Raw genomic sequence first — 25,275 nt, forward strand, 5'->3', positions numbered from 1 at the left:
CAGCCGAGAAAGAATAGAGGCCTGAACCACCAGTTGTCGCGTGGGAGGGTCGAAGAACTTGAGGATAGGTCTCAGTCCTCGCAGAATACCAAAGCAGGTAGCTGCTGTCTTCTTTGTGTGGCTGGTAAAAGAGAGGTTAGAGTCCAGCCAGACCCCCAGATTTTTAACTTCGGCCGCTGGAATGGGGGACACTCCCAATTCGGGAGGCCACCACTGGTCTCCCCAAAGTTCCGCCTGCTTCCCTAAAATCAGGACCTCGGTTTTCTTGGTGTTAAGCTGTAGGCAGTTGTTACGCATCCAATTAGCCACAGCTATCAGTCCTGCACGGAATCTGGGCGCATTCACCTCAGGGTCCCCACTAAGTGTCACCGCCAGCTGCGTGTCGTCGGCATACGATGTCATGGTAAGGCCACATTGCCTGACGACAGCAGCCAGCGGTTTCACATACAAGTTGAAAAGAGTGGGGCTTAAGGCAGAGCCCTGAGGGACTCCCAGACCCAGAGAGTGGAAAGAGGACTGGCCAGGTGGAATAGCTACTTTGAAAAACCGGTCCGAGAGGAAAGAGTGGAACCACTGAAGAGCCTTCCCCGCAATACCCACTTCTTCCAGGCGCCGCATCAAAATGTCATGAGACACCGTGTCAAACGCGGCGCTCAGGTCTAACAATAGGAGCGCCGCAGTCTGCCCCGCATCCAGCACTGACCGCAAATGCTCAGACATAAAGAGCAGCGCAGTTTCAGTGCTGTGTTGTGAGCGAAACCCATTTTGACTCTCGTCAAGAATGTTATTGCGAGAGAGATGGGCAGACAGGATTGAATTTACGTGTGCCTCAGTGACCTTGGCGGTCAGAGGCAGAAGAGAGATGGGCCGATAGTTCTCCGGGAGCAAGGGGTCTAGGTTGGATTTCTTCAAAATAGGGCTGACCACCGCTTGCTTCCAGGAGGAAGGAACCACGCCCTCACTGAGGGAGAGGTTGATCAGATCCAAAATGGGCTCACGACAGAGGGGCGGGAGGAGGGTAAAAAGCTCCGGCTTCAACGGGTCTAAGGGAGAGCCAGATTTAATTTTGAGGCTCAGGTGAACAGGATCTAAATTCTAGGTTTAGTAATTCTCCAGCTATCATTGGGTTTTTGAAATTTAATTCAATACAGTCATATGCATCACCCTGAGAGATAAGCCTCACCGCGCGGGAGATGTCCTCCCTAATGACTGACCTACAACCCCTTACATACCTAATCCAATGAATTGCTTTATTGGTAAGTGCTTCCGGAGTTTCATGAGCCCTACCAATAGGCATCTTGGGAATATTGATCAGGAACACAGGAGGAGATTTACCCAAATAAGAATTAGGTGGCATAACGTTTGGGCTTGGTGGAACAGATCTTGGATACAGTCGGCTAGTCACGGCTTGCTGTACAGTCTGACTTGCTCTGTAAACATTTTTGCCCCATGGGTTCCCGGATATCCCACTGGGTAAAGCAGTTAACACTGGATCGGTGCTTTGGATGGCGTGATTGGCTTTGATAGCTACGCTCCCTTTTCTGCCCATGTCAATGGATGTGTGGCTTGGGTTAGCAACAGTGCCCTGAGTAATACGTGGGTTAATCAAAGGGGGAGCTTTCCCTAGACATCCTGTTAAATTTGCACTTTTACAATTACTGTTAGCATGGTTAATATCCGCAGAGCCTTTGCCGGAGCCCACCCTTAGGTTATTTACAGCAACACTGAGTTGGTTGATATTGGTTTGCATACTTATGACCAGGTTACACAAATGATTTACAATTTTAAACAGGGGATTATTGGTTAGTTCAGCCAGCCTGGGCATCCCCATAATAGTAGCCATATCCGAGGTACCTTCTACTAGGGGTGGACCAGGCACAAGCGCCTCATGCCTGCTTTCAGTATTACAATTTTCTATTTGAGCTAAAAGAGCAAATCTGTTGCTACAGGGTAAAGCGCTTGTATCAGCAGAACTATGTTTAGAAGATGAGGGGATTTGAGACTGAACTGTAATGGGCTCTCCCCTCTCTATTAAAACCGTTTTAGCCCCAGTAATCTGCTTATTGGTAAACATCTCTGGAATAACGGCAACCCCCGCTTGTTACTCTTAACTTCCAAAGGACTCACGATACTACATCCCTCTAAGACTCTCTCCCCATGAATGGGAGCAGATGTTAACAGGTCTGTACAGTCTTGCACCAAATCATCAATTCTGTCGATGACACAATTTACTCCCGCATGTAACTGACGCTTCCTCGATGGTTTGCACTTAGATCTCTTGGCTAGCTTCCCTCCCTTAACCGTCGCGCCAGCAGAGTCATTCAGATCCTCAGTGGATTTCCTCTTCCCCATTACTGCGTTAGATAGAGCCCAAAGATAAACTGAGGGTGGAGCATAAACAGTACCTTAAGGTGAACGACAAAGGGGGTGGCCCAGTCCAGTCTCCGTCAGGCCCTGGATGGCCACAGATGGCCCCGCCCTTGTCCCGGGCTTCTCCCAGGCGCGTCCCCGCGCGCGTCCCGCGCTGCGGACCCTTAGCTCTGTAATACCGGATCAGTGGGAGGGTGGGCGGTCTCGTGCACAGGTGTGGCATGCACGGACTCCTGGGAGTTGGAGTCCCATGCTCGCGTGCTCCTGACCCCGTAGCCACCAGCAGACAGCAGTTTGCACTTTCCAGTGCGTGCTCCCGATGGCCCGATGTCCTCCCGGTATCAGCAGCCCCCTGGGACTTCAAAGGTAGGCTCCGGTGATGTTAGAAGCGAAGCGGGACCCGCGCCAGCGTGTTCCGCGAGGTGTTTTAACAGTCCGGTGGGAGGGTGGGCGGTCTCGTGCACAGGTGTGGCATGCACGGACTCCTGGGAGTTGGAGTCCCGTGCTCGCGTGCTCCTGACCCCGCAGCCACCAGCAGACAGCAGTTTGCACTTTCCAGTGCGTGCTCCCGATGGCCCGATGTCCTCCCGGTATCAGCAGCCCCCTGGGACTTCAAAGGTAGGCTCCAGTGATGTTAGAAGCGTAGCTGGATTCAATACATTACATCTTTTAATGTGAACATGGCCAGCCAAAAGAGTCAACTCATAACCTGACAGACGTGCACTAGTAAGGTGCTAAGTCTTTGTCCTATTCAATAAAGTATCCACTGCATGTGGGACCATCACAATAAACGTATTATCCAATACCAAACCAGCAGACTGTCGGATAGAAACAGCCGCTGCCGCTATAGCTCTCAGACAACTCGGCAACGCTTTAGCTACCGGATCTAACGTCGCTGAAAAATACGCACATGGGCGTTGCTTGTCTCCAAACTGTTGAGTCAATACTGACAATGCACAACCTTCTCTCTCGTGAACATACAACGTGAAAGGTTTACTGTAGTCCGGGGTACCCAATACCGGAGCCGAACACAATGCATCACGTAATTCAGAAAAACTTTTCTGACACTCATCAGACCAAGGGAGAGGATGCGGAGTATCTTTAAGAGTCAGCGCCAACAGAGGTTTCGCTAGCAGGGAAAAATTAGGGATCCATTGTCTACAATACGAGGTGATACCTAATAAAGCACGCACTTCTCTCTGTGTGGTTGGTACACTCATTTGCGCAATCGTTTGAATTCGTTCTGGGGTCAACCTTCTTCCTTCCTTCGACAAGAGATGACCTAAGTAGGTTACTTCTTGTGGGCAATACTGTAACTTTGAAGGTGACACTTTATGATGAAGGTCAGACAAATGTCGTAACAAAGAAAGAGTAGCCTCTTTACAAATCTCTTCGTCATCAGCGGCAACCAACAGATCATCAACGTACTGGATAAGAGTGGCACCAGTAGGCAACACAAAGCTATCAAGCTGAGTTCTCAACGCCTGACTATAGATGGAGGGACTTTCACAATAACCTTGGGGAGCTCTCTTAAACCGGAAGCTTCATCCTCCTAAAGAGAAGCCAAAAATATCCCTACTCTCCTCAGCAATCGGAATGCTAAAGAAAGCATTCTTCAGGTCGATAACAGAAAACCAGGCTGCCGAAGCAGGAATCAGAGTCAACAAAGCAGTGATATCAGGCACAACAGGAAACTGTGGCACCACGATCTTGTTTACCTCTCGAAGGTCAATCACAAACCGGTACACAGGTGGCTGAGAAGCATCAGTACGCTTAAGGACAGGCAAAACCGGACTATTACACACATTACCTCTCGTTTCCTCAACTACACCCTTCTCAACCAGATCATAGACAATCGCTAATAGAGCTCTCTCGCCATCACTAGATATTTTATACTGTGGGATACGAGGTAGCCTAGCATTCGATTTGAGGGTGACAACATAAGGTGGAATCTGCAAAAGACCAACATCATTAGGACCTGTAGCCCAAAGTGTATCAGGAAGAGAACGCAATTCCAGTGGAAGACAATCTTTAGACACATACATCGGGGAAATCACTTTCTTACCTAGGGTAAGATGTACTCCCGAAGGAGAACAACGTAATGTTGCATACAATCTTTTCAGCAAGTCCAAACCCAACAGATTCTCATTACAACCAGTCGTCAAAATAAGAGGAGCTTCCAATTTACAAGGGCCAATAGAAAGGGGCAAAGGATTAGAAATCGGGTTACAAACTGGGGCGCCTGAAAATCCTACGGAAACATTGGTCAAGCCAGACAAAGGTGCGCCAGGAAGTTTAGAGTGCATAATAGAACTCTTTGTCGCACCAGTATCCAAAAGAAAAGGTTCTGTCACACCTGATGTAGTCACTTCAACATAAGGTCCACTCTGGTCTACTGGAACTGACACTACTCCCTCTCTTTGCCCATGGCTGTCCTAACTATCATTATAACCAGCACTCTCACTATCGACATAATAATCATCAACATAGTACTGTGCAGACTGACCACTCGGAACATTCTGTCTGTCAAAATAATTCGCAGAATTCTGAAAGGAAGAGGAACGCTCATTCTGGGGTAACACACCACGTCCCCTACCCCTAGGAGCTTGCTGGAAACCACCACGACCTCTCTGACCAGATACGCCATTCGCACGCTGTAACAAAGCCAGGCAACTATTCTTAAAATGACCTTCCTCTCTGCAATGAGCACACTGATTAGGACCAGGAAAAAATCGCGGAGCATAAGGCTCAGGTTTCTGTAACAATCTCTGAAACTGTGGAGGTTGCTGAAACTGAGGCTGATTCTGACGAGGCGGATAAGCTTGCTGCAAAAGAACCTTCGTCTTTAAATCTTTAGTTTTCTTCTCTGCTTTATCTTTCTCATCTTTATCCCTATTCTCATAATATTGTGCAGTAGCCAATATCTGGGCCAACGAAGAAACAGCCCATGAACTCTCAGAGTCCTTTAACTTATTGGAAAGTTCGGGAAGCAAATTAAAGACAAATTTGTCCACGAACAACCTTTGACCACCTTCCGTACTCATGTCCTGACCACTATGATCGATAAACGTTTCTTCAAACCTCGTGAAGAAATCAGACACACTCTTGTCTTTCTTTTGTTTGCATGCTGCTAACTTGTCCCAATTCACTCGTAAAGCAGGCATCATAGTTTTCATTAGATTAATAATTCTACCAGGTAATTCTGCAACTAAAGGCTCAGGTTTGGCACCTCCAACCTGTCGACCATCTGCAGCAACAATATTAGCCCACGTATCGCCTAATTCTTGCGCATGATTTTCAAGACGAATCTTCGCCCACAAAGGTTGAGGAACTACATTACCCATTAACATATCTATGTCAGCTAAATTTATAATACACGCTTCAACTGTCTGGGACAACTCCTTGTAATAACCAGCAGGATTCTTACGAAGGTCAGGTAAGGTCTGCTTAAGAGCCAAGACCTCTGCTCTCTTCCATGGAACATGTACCCATACTCGCTGAAAATGGGCTTCTGCAGCCTGAATACCCAAATTAGCAGCAACTGCCTCTCTCCATACAGGGGGAACTTCTCTCATAGGATACTGCTTCACTTTCCTCCTAACAGAAGGATCAGGTTCGTACAATGGCTGAGACGGGAGTCTAGATCTAAAAGCAAGTATCGTCTCTACAGCATCAGTAACATCAGATTCCACTATCGTCCCTTTAGCAAATTCTGACTGAACATCAAGCACTTCCTGCGGAATCGGACCCAACTCCTTATCTTCCCATTCCTGCCGCAGAAAAGCACACATCACATCAAAAACATACCTTTGCTTAGGCGGCTCCCACTGAAAGAAAACATCCATAACTGCTGGCAAATTATACCTGGGGAGCATTTAAAATCCATCTACGAGCCAATAAATCCAACACCGCCCGCTCTTCGGAACTAGGAAGCTGACTACGACTCTGCTTATGTTCCGAAACAGGGGTCATACTCAGTGGCCCAAACAATGGAGACAACAGATTAACAACGGTTTCTGTCATTCGTTTTCGAACAGAAGGAGAAGAAGTAGGCGTCAAAACAGGAAAGTTAAAATCTTGAGACAAAGTAGGAACAAGAGCAGTAGGAGTCTGAGATGCAGAAGCAGCAGGCAAAGGAGTTTGAGGCAAAGCTGGAAGCAAAGCTTGCGACCTTAGAGTGGGTTACGCAGTAGGAGGCAAAACCATCTGTGGAGCACCGGGTGGCTGAACAACAGCAGGAGGTTGAACAACAAAGGGTGGAACAACCGGGGGTAATGGAGGAGCAGTAGCGCCCTGCACATAAGGGGGTGGCAATCTCAGTAAATGAGACATCAAAGGATCTTTTTCAGGGTCTTCCGTCACTTTCGGAGGAGAAGACGTCAAGGCCGGATAACATTTATCTATTGCCATGCAACGTTGTCTATCTAAAACTTCACTCACTCGATCTTCCTCATCTGACTTAAACTGCCTAGCAGCTTGTAGTACTGACATATTCTTATCTTTCCTATCTCTCTTTGCTTGCTTAATTTCTCGCTGTTTGGCTTCCTTTCGCCAAAGGCGGAAAGAGTCAAACATTGCCGGCCGGGCTTTCTTCTTAAATAGCGCAACTTCCAATTTATCTAAAATATTTAATTCAAAGCTACCATGTTGGGGCCATCGTAAGACACCATCTTTTTTAGTATAGCGGACCCACACTTCATTATAAGTAATAGGACCCACTCCGTGTTTTGAATAGAGCTCATAAGTCGGAGTTCCAACCGGAGGTATCGGACACGAATCCTCCAATCGGTAATCCCTGTTGCAACCACAACTAAACCATTTCCTAATTTTGCTAAGACCAGACATCTTATAGCTCACTAATCTAGCTTCAAACTTCATGGGGTTATCAACTATCGATACACTCGTAAATATACGAGCCCCTCGGCTTTGATTTTTGCAAAAATCAAATCAAAACCAAGAACCAAAACAAAGTCGTGGGAGCGACCCCCTTATACTTAACCAAACATCTGTCACGCCACCAGAAGACCGTCTATCGTCTCGCTCTACAAAGGATCAATCAAGGGTCCAAGACAGGGCGACAGTCAGGGCAGCAGTCCTTCGTAGCAGTTGGAAAGCGGGAAGCCTCGCAGAAAAGACCTTCGGTCCACGTCGACATGCAGGGGTCAATGAAGTGGCGGCCTTCCTCCAGAATTTCCTCACGTGGCTCCTCACGATCCTCGGGCTTGGACCGGTACCGCTGAAGTCGCCCCACGTTGGGCGCCAACCGAAGAACCGGGTTTTAGAACCCAGCGGCGCCGGGGACACGCAGAAAGTCTTCAGGTTCTCCTGTCTTGGCAAACAGAGACACGGAATACTTCTAGGTGGCGTCAGAGATCAAATTTATTAGCTGCAGCTAGTAACAGTAATCTCAGCAATACAACACAGTGTACAACTCAAGAAACTGTTCAATTTCATAGAGCAAGACATCACCTTTTATACACAATATTCTCATTATAAATGTACACCCACTGAGCAAAATTCTGACCAATAGGACACATTTTCTAACTGAGTATCACATTAACAAAAACCCAATTTACAGTAACCCAACCCAAAAGTTAATTATTAGGACTGTCCCAAATTCAATTTCCACAAGCCGGACAAACCCATAATTGAAAGCACTACCCATGTAATGAAAAGTCGTAAGGAAAGAAACAATTCAGATGCTGATTAGGATAAGATATGTGCAAGGAAACTAAAGGTTAACGAGGTCCTGAACATTGATTGGCAATCTCAGACAACGATCAGCCAAAGAAATTGGCTTCGTGAAGGGTCAGTTTCAGGTGAAGAGTTCAGCGTCCTGCAGTTCACTCACAAGTCAGAAAAGGGCCTGTTTAATGCATACATGAACAATGAGGCCCATGCAACTTTGTTTGTTCGGTTACCTCCACGGCCTACGTGAGGACAACACAAAATGGCGTTATGAACAACGCAAACAAAATGGAGTCCGGTCCCGAAAACCACGGAACCTCAGAATGCACCCTCTCTTATTGATGGTGTGCATTCCTGACCTGTAGTTTTGTCACAGGGCAGCGCAGCAACATTCCTTGCAGCACTGTCCAGCGCCAAAACCTTCTGAAATGAGGCCCCAAGTGTTTGCATCATTTTAAGACCAGCTATTTTCTGCTTTTATAAAACTGACTCTAACTGGAGTTAGAGGCAGTTATTGGGGTTTTGCACCATGCAAGGAATTCCTTGTAAATATCGCAAAGTGGGGTTAGCGGCAATTTTTACACAGGAACACCCACCTCTCATCTCAGTTTCATTAAGTCCCATTAATAGAACTGGCGATCTGAAAATTTACACCAGAAAACTGCTGCTAACTGCGGTTAGTGGAAACTTGTAAAAACAGCAATAAAAAAGCCACCGTAATGTCAAAAAATTGACCCTACGGCAGCCTTAACTCCTTGTACATATGCTCCACTGTCAAATCCACAAGTCCAGTCTCAAAGGTGTTTACTGGGGTAATGTTGTGATTGACAACATACAAAAATGCAAAGGATCACTCTCTGCTGTTTTTATTTCTTTTAAACCGACCCCGTTATTTGAGAGCACAATAGGTGAAATTGTCCCTCCATTAGCAAGGAAATTATACTTACAGTTCAGGTAAGGGTGCCTACCTGTAAAATCTTTTAAAAGGAAGTGGTGGGAAGTATTGGACATGGTGGATGAGAATTGTACTTGTTGCCAAGGAGGACCGAGTCACTTAAGCATGTTTTATTTTTTATCATCTGCAGTAACCTGGAATTTAGAAAGCACCAGGAGGACTACAGAATACTGCAGTCAGATACATCTCGTATTGTTGTATTCTGTGGCCAAGTTCCTAATGGCAATGTGCCACAAGCCTTCCAAGTGCTCTCTTGGTAGTCCTCAGGCCAACCTCCATTTGAAAGGGTCCCTTTATACTGTATTGCGCCATTTGGACACGTTTGAGCTGTTCTGTCTTTTAAGATTTATAGAAGACATTTATTGGATTCTATACTTTGTTTTTTTAAAAGAAAAGTACTTCTATGGTGAATCTCTGTGGTCTTTTAAAATGATATTTTCTCCTTTTTGACTGAGCTGCTATTGTAATGGACCAATAAATTAGTATTTTAAAGTCTTGTGTTGTATTATCTGTGTTCGTAAGTGTTTTGTTTTGTGTAGTACTTTTTTTGATCTATAGTGATCGAAATAAAGTTTTTACTGACTGACACTTTGGGATGATGCGGCGCAGCGCACAGACACCTCCAGGTTAAGGCGCTACATAATAGGACATAATCACAGTAATAACTCTCTCCTGCACTGCTAGCAGCTTTCCTCGTTTATAATTTGAATCAGTGCTTGAGTGAACTGCTCTATTACCGTCTCCCCAGGCGAAAGCTCTGCAGACTGAGGTATTTTGAATAACATTTATATTCACTCCGATTTCACAATCTGGTGGCTCTGCAGGCACCTGTGAATATAGCCTGTCACTCTTCCTTCTCAAGAAATGCATCCCATTATTGTTCTGTGAAATACTGTGCGTGTGCGTGTGTGCACGTGTGTGGCAAGTGCTATACTTATTTTCCCAGTTAAACAACTTTTTAAACTTTTGTCGAATTAACAGCTTCGCCTTCTTCCAAAGTTTACCTGCTATGTTAGCGCATATTGGAAAAGGCGTGCCCGGTGAGTCCACCTCCGTGGGGGACATGTGCTCTTCTTCGGTGTTTTAAGGCGGGTCACAGAGATCGCAGGGTGATTAAATCAAGAAGTCGACGGTAATCAAGCTAAAAAAAATCGTACAGGCAAGGCTTTAAGTGGGCCGGGTCCTGTCGGTGCTCCGCACCAGTGGTTCTTAAACGCAATCACTGAGACGGGTCCCTAGCGCGCTCTCCATGTTTGCCCTCACTCTGAAGGTTAAAAAAAACAACTTAACTCTGCAGCAGTCACTTCACTTCCTTCGAGGTAACTTTAAAGAGACTGGTCGTGGGGCTTTCTGTCTCAGCATTTCAGAACTGAAGCATTTTCAATACTATATACAACAAAGCCATAGTTATTGCTTATTTAAGTCCTGCAACTAACAATCATTGACAAAGCCAATAGTCCTAGCTTGTTGCATTTCTAATTTTACTTGTTGTATCATATATCTGGATTCAATAACAGAAAAAGCAAAATACCACTTAGGTGTCACACTATGCTAAGCACAGATTTTTAGCTTATGTGTTTTGAAGCCATACCCTTAATTACATTGGTCACGCCCCTTTTAGAGACCCCCCCCCCTCAGTTTTTTCATCCCACTTAAAGCCCTGCAGACAGGTAACAAGTGATAAGGGTTAAGGGAACAATAAAGGAACAATGTACCTTAAAGGAAGGGCTAGCATAAGATTTTGGAGGCACGAGAAAAGTGAAAAAGAGGGTGTGTAAGTCCTCCCATGCAAAGGAAAAAAAGAAAAAAGGGGGGAAAGCGTAAAAGTAAATATTAAGGGAAACTAGTGAGAAGAAAGAAATGGAATATATATTAAGGAAGGGATTAGTAGGGTCTCGAGCATAAGCAAATGAGAAAAAATTAGCTTCCAAGATTTACCTCGGTTTTCCCTAAAAATCCCACGATTGATGCAAGATTGAGAATAAAGAAACCCGGAAAAACCAAGATGGCGGATTGAAGGTGCCGCCGGGTGCAGCTTGAGAACGCCGCTCCCACCACCTCACGAATAGCGGACAAACGTATAACTTACAACGGCGGAAAAGGAAGGCTGATGGAGTAGATGGGCTTAAGACTCACATGAAACTTGTCTACGGATTGATCGAAAACGTTAGAGGTCACAGGGAAGCTGGATGCGGCTACTGTTTGTAGGAGGCAGCAGCAGCGGCGGCGGTAGCCGCGAACGGGGGGCGGAGACTGGCTGTGCACGCTGGGCTCGTTGGACCTTCCTGACCTGGCTGGGCTCCGCGGGTCCAAGATCCGGAGGATTCATTGGACTTACTGATACCAGACGCATAGCCAGCTGTCCTGACAAACCGGATTGGGGAAGTGCTTCGACTACAGGGAGCACCCCTGGTTCGGAGGCGGGGAGAGCGGACATGGCTCCTAAGAATCAAGCAAGGAGCACTAGGACCACGAAAGGGGCAGTAAACCCCGAGGAGAATGCCGCCACAGCTGTCATCAGCGCAGTAGTGGAGAAGAGGGCGGCGGCGGCGGCGGCGGCGGCAGCAGCCAAAGCAAAAACACCAGCCAAACCCCACGGAGCAGAGGTAGCAGCCACCGCAATAAAGAACTTGCTTAACACTGGGAATCAGGAGAAAGCTGCAAACTTTGCCGGTAAGCAACAACAAGTACTGCGACCCCTAATGCCCGCCGCTAGTGATAAAGACGATGCTTACTAAAGACAGAGGGGCTAAACTAGATGTAAATCCAGCGCCTGTAGGGGTCAGCATAGGGACTGAGTTGACAAATAATAACGGGGACACTGCTATAGATACGAGGAAGAATCTGCAGAGTGCTTTAGGAAGTGAGGCTTGTGCAACTGAGATTGAGACTGCTGTACAAGACAAAATAGCTGTACAAGACAAAATAGCTGTTCTAAATGACAATGATAATGATAATGATAAAGATACTGAAAAAGGAACAGCTAAACCAGCGCCGCAGGCACAGGCACAAGTCCCAGACTTAGGCATAGGAAGTGACCCAGTTAGTACTAGGCTGACCCAGGTGAACTGTGAAGCCCTAGCGGTTGAGGCGATGGACACTCAAAACTTAGCCCCAGCTATGGGAACTCCTAAAGATAATACAGAGGAGTGCAATGGAAAACAAGTAGAGTCGAATGATGAATATGAGGAATTGATTGACGAGGAGGAGGGCAATATGGAGAATCTTTCGCAGGATAACTGGAAAACAGTGACACGGAAAAAAGGAAGAGGAAAAGCCAAAAATAAAATAAAGAACAAGAAGAATACTAATCTGTTTACTCTCTCTTCTGCAACAAATCAGGTTAATACTCGTGGCAAACCTATTATCGATGACAGTCCACTACGTAAGTGGATACAAGCCAAGGGAGGAGTAAAAACAATGGCATTACGCTTATCAGGCAATAGTTCTATGGGACCATCAACTTCATTGCAAACTAATCAGGATAATCAAGATATCCAAGATACTGATAATGCTACCCCGCCCACCTCTATAAGTCAATCGATTGTAGTTGATCCTAAAGGAATACAGGATTTTCAACAAGATTCTATTGTAAGAGAGGAGCGTACTGAGATGGTCCCAAATGTAAACGAAATTACTGCCACAATAGAGGAAGAAACTGATCATGTTATGCAAAATATGAATGACCCACGCCAGGAGCTTTCATCCCTGGAGATTCCATCTATGGCTCTAATCTTGCATATGCTGACCGAACAGAGACAAGAAGCACAACAACACTTTACGCAGTTAAAGGAGGATAATTCTAAAATTCAATCATACTTACTTGAAGTTAATGGCAAAATGAATAAAGTAACTCAAGAAGTGGAAGAGCTACAACAGCGGGTGGCACAGATAGAGGAGACCTCGGTCAAGCACGATCAGAAAAGCACCGGCCAAGAGGAAGAGATCCGGGCCTTACAATTCAAGATGGAAGATTTGGAGAATAGGCAAAGAAGGCAGAACCTTAGACTTTTTGGGGTCCCAGAAGGGGCTGAAGGGGCGGACCCCAGGGCATACATAGTTAGACTATTCCAACGTGCATTCCCGGATCTCGCAGACTGGGATTGGGACTCTCAGCTTCAAAGAGTTCATAGACTGCCTTTAGTCAATAGAAACAGAAACAATAAGTTTCCTCGCCCTTTTTTGATTTATTTTGGAAATTTTTTATTGCGACAAGCGGTATCTCTAAAAGCTAAACCTAATTCTCCGATTGTTACTGAAGATGTGACTTTCTTTGTTCGATCAGATTTATGTAAAATTACTATGGAGAGACGATGGAATCTGCGTCAACTAATTGACTCTTTCAAGGCCGTAGGGGCCCAGGTTTTCCTTCAAGAACCTGCATGCTTAAAAGTTATAAAAGCTGGGCATACGTATTATTTCAATCAGGTCAAGGAGGCAGAAAATGTGTTAGATAAATTTACTAACGTATAAGCTATATAATACTATTCCTTAGGGGATTGTTAGTGGAAAAGATTAGATCAATGTGATAACTTAATGTTAATTTGATGACAAAGGATAAAAGATAGCCTAAGTGAAAATGTCATACTCAATGAGGGTGGTGGAAGGGTGGCGGGTGGCTGCACCTTTGAGAGGCTGCCCTACCAAAGGCAGCAGGTATAAAGGGGGGGTGTTTTTCTATGGTACGGGGGGTGGGGGGGAGCAGGAGGAGGAGGAGGAGGGGGGAGAAAAATAAAACAGGCATGACAAGTCAATGTGAAGATATAATGATATTAACAAGAAAGAGAGTTTCAAGGAGTGATAAGAAAGGGGAAGCGGTTTTTGATTTATTGTATATAAAATGACGTACTGCAGCTGTCTTGCCTGGAATGTATCTGGCCTAAACAATAAGACTAAAAGAAACTTAGTTTACCAAGAACTAAAAATGTATGATGCACAGATAGTAATGCTTACAGAAACACATATATGTTTTAAAGATAAAACATTGTTGAGTCAATTGGGATACGAAATGGTGATTTGCACGACTTTAAATGCACCAATAAGAGGGGTGGCTATCTTAAAGAAAAGATATTGGCAAGGGGAAGTTATTAAAACGGCGGCAGATAAGGGAGGGCGGTGGGTAATAATGCAAATACGACTGGAGGGTACCCTATATGTTTTTTGTTCAGTGTATGGTCCCAACAAAGATGAGCCACGGTTATTTGATTGGTTGAATATTGAATTATTATCTTGGTCAGGAGAGCTTATTTTAATGGGAGATTTTAACTGTGTATTGAATTATCAACAGGACACAACTAAAAAGGGAGTAGGACTACGTATGCGTAAAACTAGAGCTGCAATACTTGAAATAGCTAAAATACATAATATAAAAGATATTTGGCGTAGCCTATACCCAGGCTTACCTGGATATACATACTATTCATCTCCCCATAAACTCTGCTCTAGGATTGACCTAGCTTGGGCCTCAGACGAATTACTGAGCAGGGGAGATATGAAGGTCATGCCAAAAATCTCATCGGACCATAATCCCATAATATTTACATTTGATTTAGCCTCAGGCATAAAAGAAGGCCTGTAGATATAATGGAGCAATTTGTTTCTTACTATGAAGAATTATACACCCCAGAGACTAGGGCTAGTTCAGAGCAGATCCAATCTTACTTAAATGATAATCTCCCCGCAAGACACTTTTTAGATCAGGAGATTTTAGATAATCTGGAACAGAATTATACAATAGAAGAATTACGTATAGCTGTGCTCTCACTCCCTTCTAATAAAGCGGCTGGGGAAGACACAATCCCTATTGAACTGTATAAAATCTGTGCCGAAGAATTACTTCCTCTTTTCTGCTTAGTTGTGAACTCAATAGGCACATCAGGCAAGGCCCCGGAATCCTGGAAAACGGCGAAAATTATGTTTTTTTTGAAAAAACACAAACCTCCAATGGAATGTGGGTCATATCGGCCTATTTCTTTAATAAATACGGATGCTAAGGCCTATTCTAAACTAATATCAATCTGACTGGCATCTCTTATGCCGCAGTTAGTTAATGATCAACAGCATGGTTTCATAGCTGGTAGGGATACTACAGCCCACGTTAATATGGCGATTACGGCATTCGATATAGCGGCAACCAATCTCACCCCACTCGGTATGATTTTACTGGACGCAGAAAAAGCGTTCGACCGAGTGGGGTGGGATTATTTGTGGAAAGTGTTAATGCAGTATGGGTTTAAAGATCGCTTCCTTAGAGGTATACAGGCCATATACAGGGATCCTAACGCTAAAATTAGTTATGCGGGGGTCAACTTTCATAATATCAAGGGGGGCTCGACAGGGGTGTCCACTTTCACCCCTGTTGTTTGCCCTCTCTATGGAGCCTTTTATAAATGCCCTGCAGAATCAAGAGAAGATAACATCGGTAGAACATGAACATAAAACTCACAAAATTACTGCATATGCAGATGATTTAGCTATATTTACTACCAATGTAATAGATGCTCTATCAGGAATTACAGATGAAGCCACAAAATGTGGAGACATTTCCGGCTATAAATTAAACTTTAATAAAACCCAAACTATCATGAACTATCAAACCAACCAATCAGTCACTGGGCTATGTAAGTCGGCTGTTTACTTAGGGGTGACCATATCTTCTAAAATAAATGAAATAATCAAACTGAACTATGAACCTTTACTTAAGCAGGTTACATCGACGCTTAAAAAATGGCACAAAATCCCATTGAATATTCTGGGAAGAATTAATTTGATAAAAATGAATATCCTGCCTAAATTCTTATATTTTTTTCGTTCTATTCCCCTCCGAGTTAATAATATATTCTTTAAGAAGTTAGAAGGAATATGCAGTAGTTTTATCTGGAGCTACAAAAAACCTAGGAGGTCTATGGCAATACTAAAGTTACCCCTAGAGAAGGGAGGATTGGATTTTCCGGACTTTAAGTCATATTATTTTGCATCTTTTATAGGACGCTTTAGGAGCTTATTAAATAGGAATAAAAAAAAAATGTTCATAAATTTATGCTAGGCATAAACTCATCTCAATTTTTAACAAGAATACAAGACCCAAATTTTTTCAAACGCGTCAAATTTAAGACAGCAAGGGACATGGTAGCGATTTTTAATTTAGTTATGACATTTTGTGACACCGCTTTTTTTCACTCAGACTTACCATTATGGGACAACCCAGGGTTACCTGGTATTTTTAATGATAAAGTCGGGAGAGAGTGGGCTAGCTATGGGATTAAGAGATTGGGAGACTTATATGGCCCTGAGGGCTTTCTTCAGTTCTCGACTTTACAATTAATATATTCGCTACCAAGTGAAATGATACTCAAATATTTGCAAGTAAGGGACTACTTTATACGGAAAATGAACTTGAAAAAAATTACTAGCTCGGACATTTGGGAATTTTTGTATAGCTCTAAAGAGAAATCACTAATTAGCACAGGATACAAACATTTAATTCAGCATAATTCGGATGATTGTCCTCGACTGTCTCAAAAATGGACGCTTGAATTAGGAATCAATGTGACACCGCAGAATATCTCAAATGCTTTCACAATTCTTAATAAAACTATTTATTCTTCGAGCTTAAAGCTTCAACTATATAGGACGGTCAGCCAACTCTATCATACTCCCCAGAAAATTGCCAAATGGTCACAAGATAATGAGCGTACCAAATGCCCTAAGTGTGATCTGGTGGCAGCAGATCTTATTCATATGATCTATTCCTGTCCAGCACTGAAACCGTTCTGGCGAGAAATAGAAATTACTTTATATCAAAAACAACTGATTAGCTCTCCACTTAATTCATCTATGGTTTTACTTTCTATACATGAGAGGGGCAAAAATAATCTAAGTTGGTTAGACATAGCAATTTCCTGTGCTAGATTGGTAATAGCTAGAGCTTGGATATCACCGAACCCACCTCATAGGACTGAGTGGTTAATGTTATTACATGAAATATACACTATGGAAAAGGCTCTTGCTAAGAACAGGAGCCGGAAATTTGTAGATAGAATGGAAAGGATTTGGGCTAATTTTGTATAAATGCTAAGTGTTATGAGATGAACTTACATGTGGTTTTTTTTTTTTTTTTCTTTATAAATGTCTTTTTGTTAGGCTGAAGCTGTAACATTTAAAGAATACTGGCTTAATTAGTATACTGATGCTATCCCTGATATCACTCTAAACTATGGTATGCTATTCTTTGCTACAATGTCTTTTTGTTTGTGACTTGTCTGCCAAATAAAAAATAAAAAAATAAAAATAAAAAAGAGAATAAAGAAACCCGATTTTAATAACTCCCAGATTAGTCACCTGTGGTTAGTCTCAAACTGATTTTTCACCAAGGCAGAAATTTCATTTATTTGCTAGCTACGGTAACCCCCGGGTATATATGTTGTACTCAGTATGCATTTCGACCTAGTTCTGAAAATCACAGGGCAGATTTACAAGCAATTTGCACCAACTTTACGCCGCAAATATACAGAGATGTGCCAGTTCTTGTAAATCTGCTCCAATGTATGCAGCGTGGGCGTTCCGTCGTAAGGAAGCCTCATAAAAGTGACTCAGTGAAATCCACAACATTTCACTGAGTGACTTTTATGACGCCACTGCGTCAAAACCTAGTGCCTGCTTGTAGCAGGCGTAAGGAGTGACGCAGCATGATCAGAATAGGCATTCCTCACCATTGCTGGAGTTGCGTTGTGCTTACGACACAACCAGAGCAATGCGTTGCCTTTCTGACAAAAGATGTATCATGCGTCTGACTGTCTTTGTGCCACAGTGCGCCGCTTTATAAATGTGTCGCATCCATGTTGACGCAAGGCTATTTTTTCGTAACGCAAATGAACTGGCTCATCTCTGCAAATACGCGAACACAGAATTGTGATCACTTTTTGAAGGACACATCTGAAGTACTGTGTCCCATCCTGGGGCATTAGGTCAAGTTATGGAGGGTGTTTTTAATTACTGAGCCCTGCGCTGCAGGACATATCTGGAGCACCGACTTTGGAGCTGGGAACCCGGTTTGAGTCTCGGCTTCAGATCAATTTCCTGTGATTCTCAGCAAATCACTTAATCTCTGTTCGCCTACAAATAAAATGTATGTGTACGTCTGTAATGTAACTGGAGCTCGTGTAACTTTCTACAATACCTTCCGATCGAGTTTGCGCTATATAAAACTGCAACAACAACAAAAATTATATATTCTGTTCGGGAGCCCTTTCAATCATATATATATATATATATATATATATATATATATATATATATATATATATACTAGCAGCCCGCCCCGACGTTGTCCGGGGCAGAAGGGGGCTGGGGGCAGCACCGCTGCATGAGGCACGCAGCAGAGCGGCCAGCAGCGGGAGCAGCAGAGCGTACTCACCAGCATCACGTGCGCAGGGTGTTGTTTCCTTGCCCCAGTTTCCTTGCTCCTGGTCGCTTCTGCCCATGCTCATTTCGTTGCTCCTGGCCGCTCCTGCCCACGCTCCGGTCCTGAATCCGGAGGCTGTCGGTTTGGCTCTCCTGCCTGTTTCTGCCCACGCTCCTCTCCGCTTTTGGCATGTCGGACTCCGTAGTCTGTCGGTTCGGCGCTCCTGTCCTGCCTGCTTCTGGCCACGCTCCTGTCCGCTCTCCGAGCACTTTACTATTTTACTAACATGGCGGACCCGTGATTGTGATGTCAGCACGCATTAAACGCACACGCCCACCTCAGACATGGCGCTACTTCCAAGGGGCTACGTTCTGAAAGAGCTTACTATTCCCTTCTAAGGTATATTTTTTATGGTATATAGCCTATGTTCATCTGCTTACCCTGACGTTTCGTATGATGTATTGGGTGTTTTGATTGGCGCTGTGGTTCCCGAGTTTAACTGGCTCAAAGGTGTGTGTTCTCTCTTTATAATAGTAGTATAGATATATAAATAAAGGCATGTTTATTTTTAGAGGTTACAGCTGTAGTTTGTCTAGTTTTTAGGATACATCTGAAGAATTGTGTTTGTTCTCGAGGAAACATCAGGCGTATTTTGTCCAGATCTGGAGTGCACATATGGAGTATTGTGTTAAGTGGTGGAGGCCACATTTCTAGAAGAATTAACACAGCAAATAGACCAGATGTCCTGCAAGGAATAACTAAAGAATCTGGGGTAGAGTCGAGGTCCAAAGGGTACATCTGAAGCGATATATCATATTCTGAAGGGCACACCTACAGCATTAATTCAAGTTCTGGAGCGCACATCTGGAACACTATGTTCATTTTCGGAGGTCCAATCTTGAGTATGGTGTCCAGTTCTGGAGATCACATCACCAGAAGATTGAAAACACATGGCATATGTTCCAGTTGGGTGACAAAATGGTGTCAAGCCCTAAAGGGAGAAACTGAAGAATCCGGTGTGTTCTGGGCGGTAGTGTGTATCCCTTTCTGTAGAGCACATCTGGAACATTGTGTGCCTCGTTCTGGAGCATACATCTGGCATGTTTCTTTCTATAGTTTCCAATCTGTAGCATTGTGGCCAGTTTTTCAGACCACATCTGGAGTACAGTCTTCAGATCTAGAGGTCAGATCTGGAGTGCTGTATTCAGGTCTGGAGACCACATCACCAGAAGGATGAAGATATACTGCGGGCCCTATTGGTTCGAAAAATGCTGCAAAAGCCCTACACGCTGAAACTCAAGAATGTAAACTTATGAACACAGTCCGCATGTGGATTGAGGTATACAGTTAAAGATAGAATTCTTCTTTCACAACTATTTTGAGTTTTTAGCTAACATAAGTGCAAAAGATGTAAACGGAGGTACATTTGTGGTGAAAATGGGCACCAGTGACCACTGTACACGATCCTATCACTGCACCCAGGTCTAAATCAGGTCCTTGAGACCAAACACATGAACTTGAGAGCAGAGCAATTCGGAGACTGCCTGGCTTTAATTCCCTGCTATGCCCAGAGACTCCAGACACTAGACTGATTCTGCTCTGGGAATGCGCCACAATCTATGGGTGGATATGCATACTCCACCCATAAAGGGGCTTCTGAATGCGTACAGCATCTGCCTTGCATTACTGTGTATTTACTGAACCATGCAAAGCATGTAAAGTAGCACAGAAGTACTGCTACTGGGTCCCCTATGCTATGGCCAAAAGACACGCACACATTTTTAATCTCTGTGGATTTAGATGGGTATTTGTTTTATGGGTATGTGTATTAGAGAAGATCACCCCCAGAGGCAGTCTCCTCCTTCTCCTCATTAGCAGATTGGTGAGGAATATTTAATTTACGCAAGAATACAATAGTATGTTGTCGTTTATATCAGGGGATGGGGCGTGTAAATGGGTTATAGCATTCTATTATCCTTTCTCGATGTTCAACATTGTAATTTATGGTTATGGAACATTATTAGCTTGCATGATTTTCCCAGCTGTGAGTCATGAGGAATCAACTCTCCTTTAAGTGACTCTACCTCTTGACTCTTTGACAGCAACACTTGCACTTAGTGGGCTGCTTTAATAGTATTATAGAGGCATATCTGGGCACGTGTCTAGGATCGTTGAGGAGCTTCTTCTGTGCTCATGACGAGCTCAGCTCGTCATGAGGCACGGTGCTCGTGTGCTCATGACGAGCTGAGCTCGTCATGAGCACCGGGGCGCTGTGCGCGCCCCCCAGCACAGCGGGGGAATTACCCCCGCTGCAAAGGGGTTAAAGATAAAGTAACTTACCATTGGTAACAATAGTTTTGGTAGATACCATGGGCCTCATTTATGAGGCCTTGCGTCAGTTTTGCGCTTCCGATGTGTCACTTTTTGTGACGCATCGGCGGCGTAAAACATGCCGCCTTTGCGCACTATTTACAAAGTGACGCATCTAAGCAGATGCGTCACTTTGTAAACCCCTGCGCTACATTATACCTGCGTCAGGTATAATGTATGCAGAGGGGGCGTTACCCCGCAAAAAGCCTCGTAATAGTGACGCAGTGAAATCTACGAGATTTCACTACTTCACTTTTAGGACGCTGTTGCGTCAGAATCTTGCGCCTGCCTCACAGCAGGCGTAAGACTGACGCAAGCCCTTTCACATGGGGCTTTCCCCATGTGAAAGGACGCATTGCTGGAGTTGCGTCACTTTTGTGACACACCCCAGCAATGCGTGACTTTTGAACTTACAGATACGTCAGAAAGACTGACGTATCTGTAACTCCTTGCGACATGATGCGTCATACTGTAAATATGACGCATCATTGGTGTCGCAAGGAGGACGCAGTGAAAAGTGACGCATCGCTGTTTTCACACAGCGATGCGTCACTTTTCATAAATGAGGCCCCATATCTTCCTGCATATTCCTCAATTTAAGAATATCCTCTGGCCCTAGCATGGGTTCCGGATTCAGAAACCTTTTCTCCAGCAGTAGCTCTCCTCCAGGTAAGTGGTGCCACATGACTCTATTACAAAGATGGAAAGAAACTGAAAGACGTTAATGACAGCACATTAGCACAAGAGAATTAACAGGCTGGATACTCTGAAACCTTATCATAAAAGGCATTACATCAGAAAAGAAAGACGAAAGGCAGAGGTTGATATGCTTCAAGATACAAGGCCAGATTTGAAGTTTAGTGGATGGTACGGTATCTGTCAGGGTGGTGGAGGACATTACGGATTACCATATGCCAAATTTAGACATCACCATTGACTTTGCGGTAATCTCTGTACCTTGACAAAAATCTCCATCTTTGCAGTTCCTTTCAAGGTTCAAAATGTTTGATGGACGGCTGGTGTCGGGTTTGATGACCATCCAGCAAACTTTTTCAAACTTTTTGTTTTTCAAAAACAAACTCCCAATGTGGGAGTTTATTATAGGAAAAACGAAAAAGCTAATGACCCTTACACCCAGGGAGTTTTTCCCTGAGTGTGGGTGTCATTATTTGATTTTTCTGTCCATGTAATAGATAGAATAAAAGAACATCATACCGTCCACCTAAATGAGGGTGGGCAATGTAATGCCCTTCCTCTGATGGGTTCTATTCCGTCGGGCCATCGGAGAAAGTCGTCTGTTGATGGAACCACCGTGGGTTGATGGAAGGCTGGTGGGCCTCCTAACCCTGGCTGGCCAGCAGACCATCATTTTGGAGGACAGAGTCCCCCAGCACATTTGTGACACAGTACCCTGTCTGCCATTCTATAAATCATTCCCATAGTATCCAAGTGATTTCTCGACATATATTAGCCATGGGGATAACACTGGTCAGGGTTGCAGAAGTCGGCATCAGCTATGAAGTCTGCCCTCGAATACCAAAAAGGAGGTTCTTTCTTAGCTAAGGCCTACTTAGGCCTTTGTTCTTGACTCCTGGGAGTCTTAACACTGCCTGGCAGTAGGTCAGAATCCCGCCTTGGCAGCAGCAAGCACAGGCTGCCAGTCAGAGCACAGACAAGTTGGGGCAACCAGGTGGGCAACCTCAGAGATAGCCACTTGGGTGCATGCCACATCAACCACAACACAAGATTCATGTCAGCAGTGAGAAGCCACGTTGTTTGATACCAAACACTACATATTTAGAAGGTACCATAATGGAGCTGCCAACCTCTGGTTTGCCCAGGTGCCAGCCCATGTTATCCCATGGACCCTCCATCACTTATCATGTCCTTTATTGGTAAAAGCAACTGTAGGGACATAGAAGCTTGCATTTACATTTCCACACCTTTAATATAACGCACCCTGCCTCCTGGGCTTTAGGAGACCTTCCTTAGGGGTGAGTGACATATATTAAACACGGTCCATTGACTTTGCCACACATGGTGAGATCAAAGTAAAAAATGGAGCAGTTTACACTGTTCCTACAGTCTGCAAAGGCATGCTTGCTGTCAGTGGTTTACTGGGGTCCCTCAGAGTGGCACAAGCAGTGCTGCGAGCCCTGGGGACCCCTTTACCTCCCATGCCCTGGGTAGCACTTGTACCATATACTAGGGACTTATAAGGAGGGGTAAAGTCCTTGTCAATGGCGGATGCCAATTTACACATAACAGTTTTAGGGAGAGAACACTGGCACTGGGGGACCTGGGCAGCAGGCTGCAGTGCACTTTCAGAGTCATAACCATAAGCATTGGAGCAGAAAGTGTGGGTGGGGGGTGACCATACAAAACGTTACTTTACATCAGGACCACATTTCTTCACAGGTAAGGTGCCATTTGTTTTCTATACATTTGTGTGTATGTGTGTAAGTTTAAATTAGTTTATCTTATTTTAAAATTTATAATAATAATATGTTGTTAATAAATTGTATTTATAACTTAAATAAAAAATTACATTGTTTAAAATACCCATCTCTGAGCTCTAAAACTCAATACCTCACCTATACACTTTCTTTCACTAAGCCATAAAAAATCCTTACTAACCCTATACCCTACCCATCCCTGAACACTAAAAACTCATTTTCTACCTCTAAATACCACTCATCCTTAAGCCCTCAACCCTGATTCCTAAAGACTCGAAACTGCTACTATTCATTACCCATCTCTAAAAAAAATAACAGCCTATTTAACCATATTTCAATCTAATGTTTTAAAAATAATTACTTAGCATTATTATTTCTTAATTTAAGAACAGAAGGAAACTATATTTGCATAATAATTACTTGAAATTAAATTTTAGTGTCAGTGTAATTAAGGGCCTGATTTAGATCTCAGAGAACAGGTTACTCCGTCGCAGCGGTGAAGGATAACCTGTCCACCGAAATATAAATCCCATTATATCCTATATTATTTATATTTCGGCGGATGGGTTATCAGTCATCAATGTGACGGAGTAAACAGTCCGCCGAGATCGAAATCAGGGCCTAAGTCTGACTTGCCATAGGGAAAGCATTTTTTGTTTTCTTAATAACTTTGATGCCCTTTGATGAATCTGCACAAATGTTTCATTCCAACTCCCATAGGAAAGCTTGATTTCAAATACAGAAATATTTGGTGTAAATCCATTCAGTAGTTGTTTGAGAAATTAGGGGTAGATTTACTTAGAATTTATGGAAGGCAAGTTGCTGCGCTGCGTTTCGTGAATGGGAGAGAGATGAAAAGCGCCATATCTAATAAGATGTAGGACACTTCAGCTCTCTCCCTGTGCTCTTGCACTTGAGGCTGCCTAGTGCCAATTTAGGCACCCTTGCACCACAGTTCAAGGATGTCTACGTTAGGGATACCTTCCGGCACAGAAAAACTGTCCATAGAAGCGTAATCCTCTTTTTATGTGTGCTGCAGAATGCAGTACACTTGCAATGAGGAATAAACAAAGAGAAATAAAGATATTTCTCCTCATAATGCCTCATTGGAAAGGTGAATTGTTTTGAGGCATTTCCAGGTTTACTATCTTTAGAAAATCTGGCAATGCACCAAAATCCATGGGTGGATGCATGGACATGCTTATGCTTCACCCATGGAGCACCTTCTGAATAGAGGGTAACGCAAGGCACTGCCTTGCATTACTGTGTATTTACTAAACCATGCAAAGTGGCTTTGCATGGCTCAGTAATTACACATAATAAATTTGGGACTAGACTGCCACAATCCTAATGCAAAAACATCGTAAATCTGCTCCAAAGTGTTTTAAAAGGTGTTTGGGTTGGACATAACTGTTTAACTCTGATAAAAAGTTTGAGATATCTGGATCGTTGAGTAACGCAGTTCCTCTGAGACTCCCAAAGATTTTAAAATAGATAGTTCTGATTGTCTGCTGGAGCTTTCTCTCCTATCTGATGTCTTGGAACCACAGTTCTGGAGAAGGTTCCGCAGTACGGTTTGTTGGGCCAGGCCCTGTTGCCAAATCCGCTGCACTTGGTTGAGGTCTGTGCATAGCCGAGGGTGGGGAGTGTTGGCTATACCATCTGTCTTGGATGAAGTGAGAGCGAGACGAACTTCAGATGCACTCTGAAAAATGGGTTTAACCCCTTGCGCGCTCGTGACGGAACCATTCCGTCACGAGCCACGGTGGGGCTGTGCTGGTGACGGAATGGTTCCGTCATGGCCCGGCCGCCGCGCCTGCGCGGTGCTGATTTCACGCCTGCGCGACACGTTCTATTGAGCGGGCAGGGCCGTGACAGAACCATTCCGTCACAAGCACAGCGCCACCGCGGCTCGTGACGGAGTGGTTCCGTCACGAGCATGGTGGCGCCGCGCGCCCCCCCCCCCTGCCCCCTAGCAATCCCGCCGCTGCCAAAGGGGTTAAAGGAAGTGGCATGAGCTGGCTCAACATGGA

At 44.3% G+C, this 25,275-nt stretch overlaps 1 long non-coding RNA gene across 1 annotated transcript in view; it reads right to left on the minus strand.

Moving 5' to 3' along the window:
• The window catches only part of LOC144773991 (uncharacterized), a 148,866-nt gene that overhangs the window by 114,667 nt on the left and 8,924 nt on the right, over positions 1–25,275 (minus strand). The window lies entirely within an intron of this gene.

The sequence above is a fragment of the Lissotriton helveticus genome, chromosome 1_1 (genome assembly GCF_964261635.1).
Source record: "Lissotriton helveticus chromosome 1_1, aLisHel1.1, whole genome shotgun sequence".
In the NCBI taxonomy this organism is placed as follows: domain Eukaryota; kingdom Metazoa; phylum Chordata; class Amphibia; order Caudata; family Salamandridae; genus Lissotriton; species Lissotriton helveticus.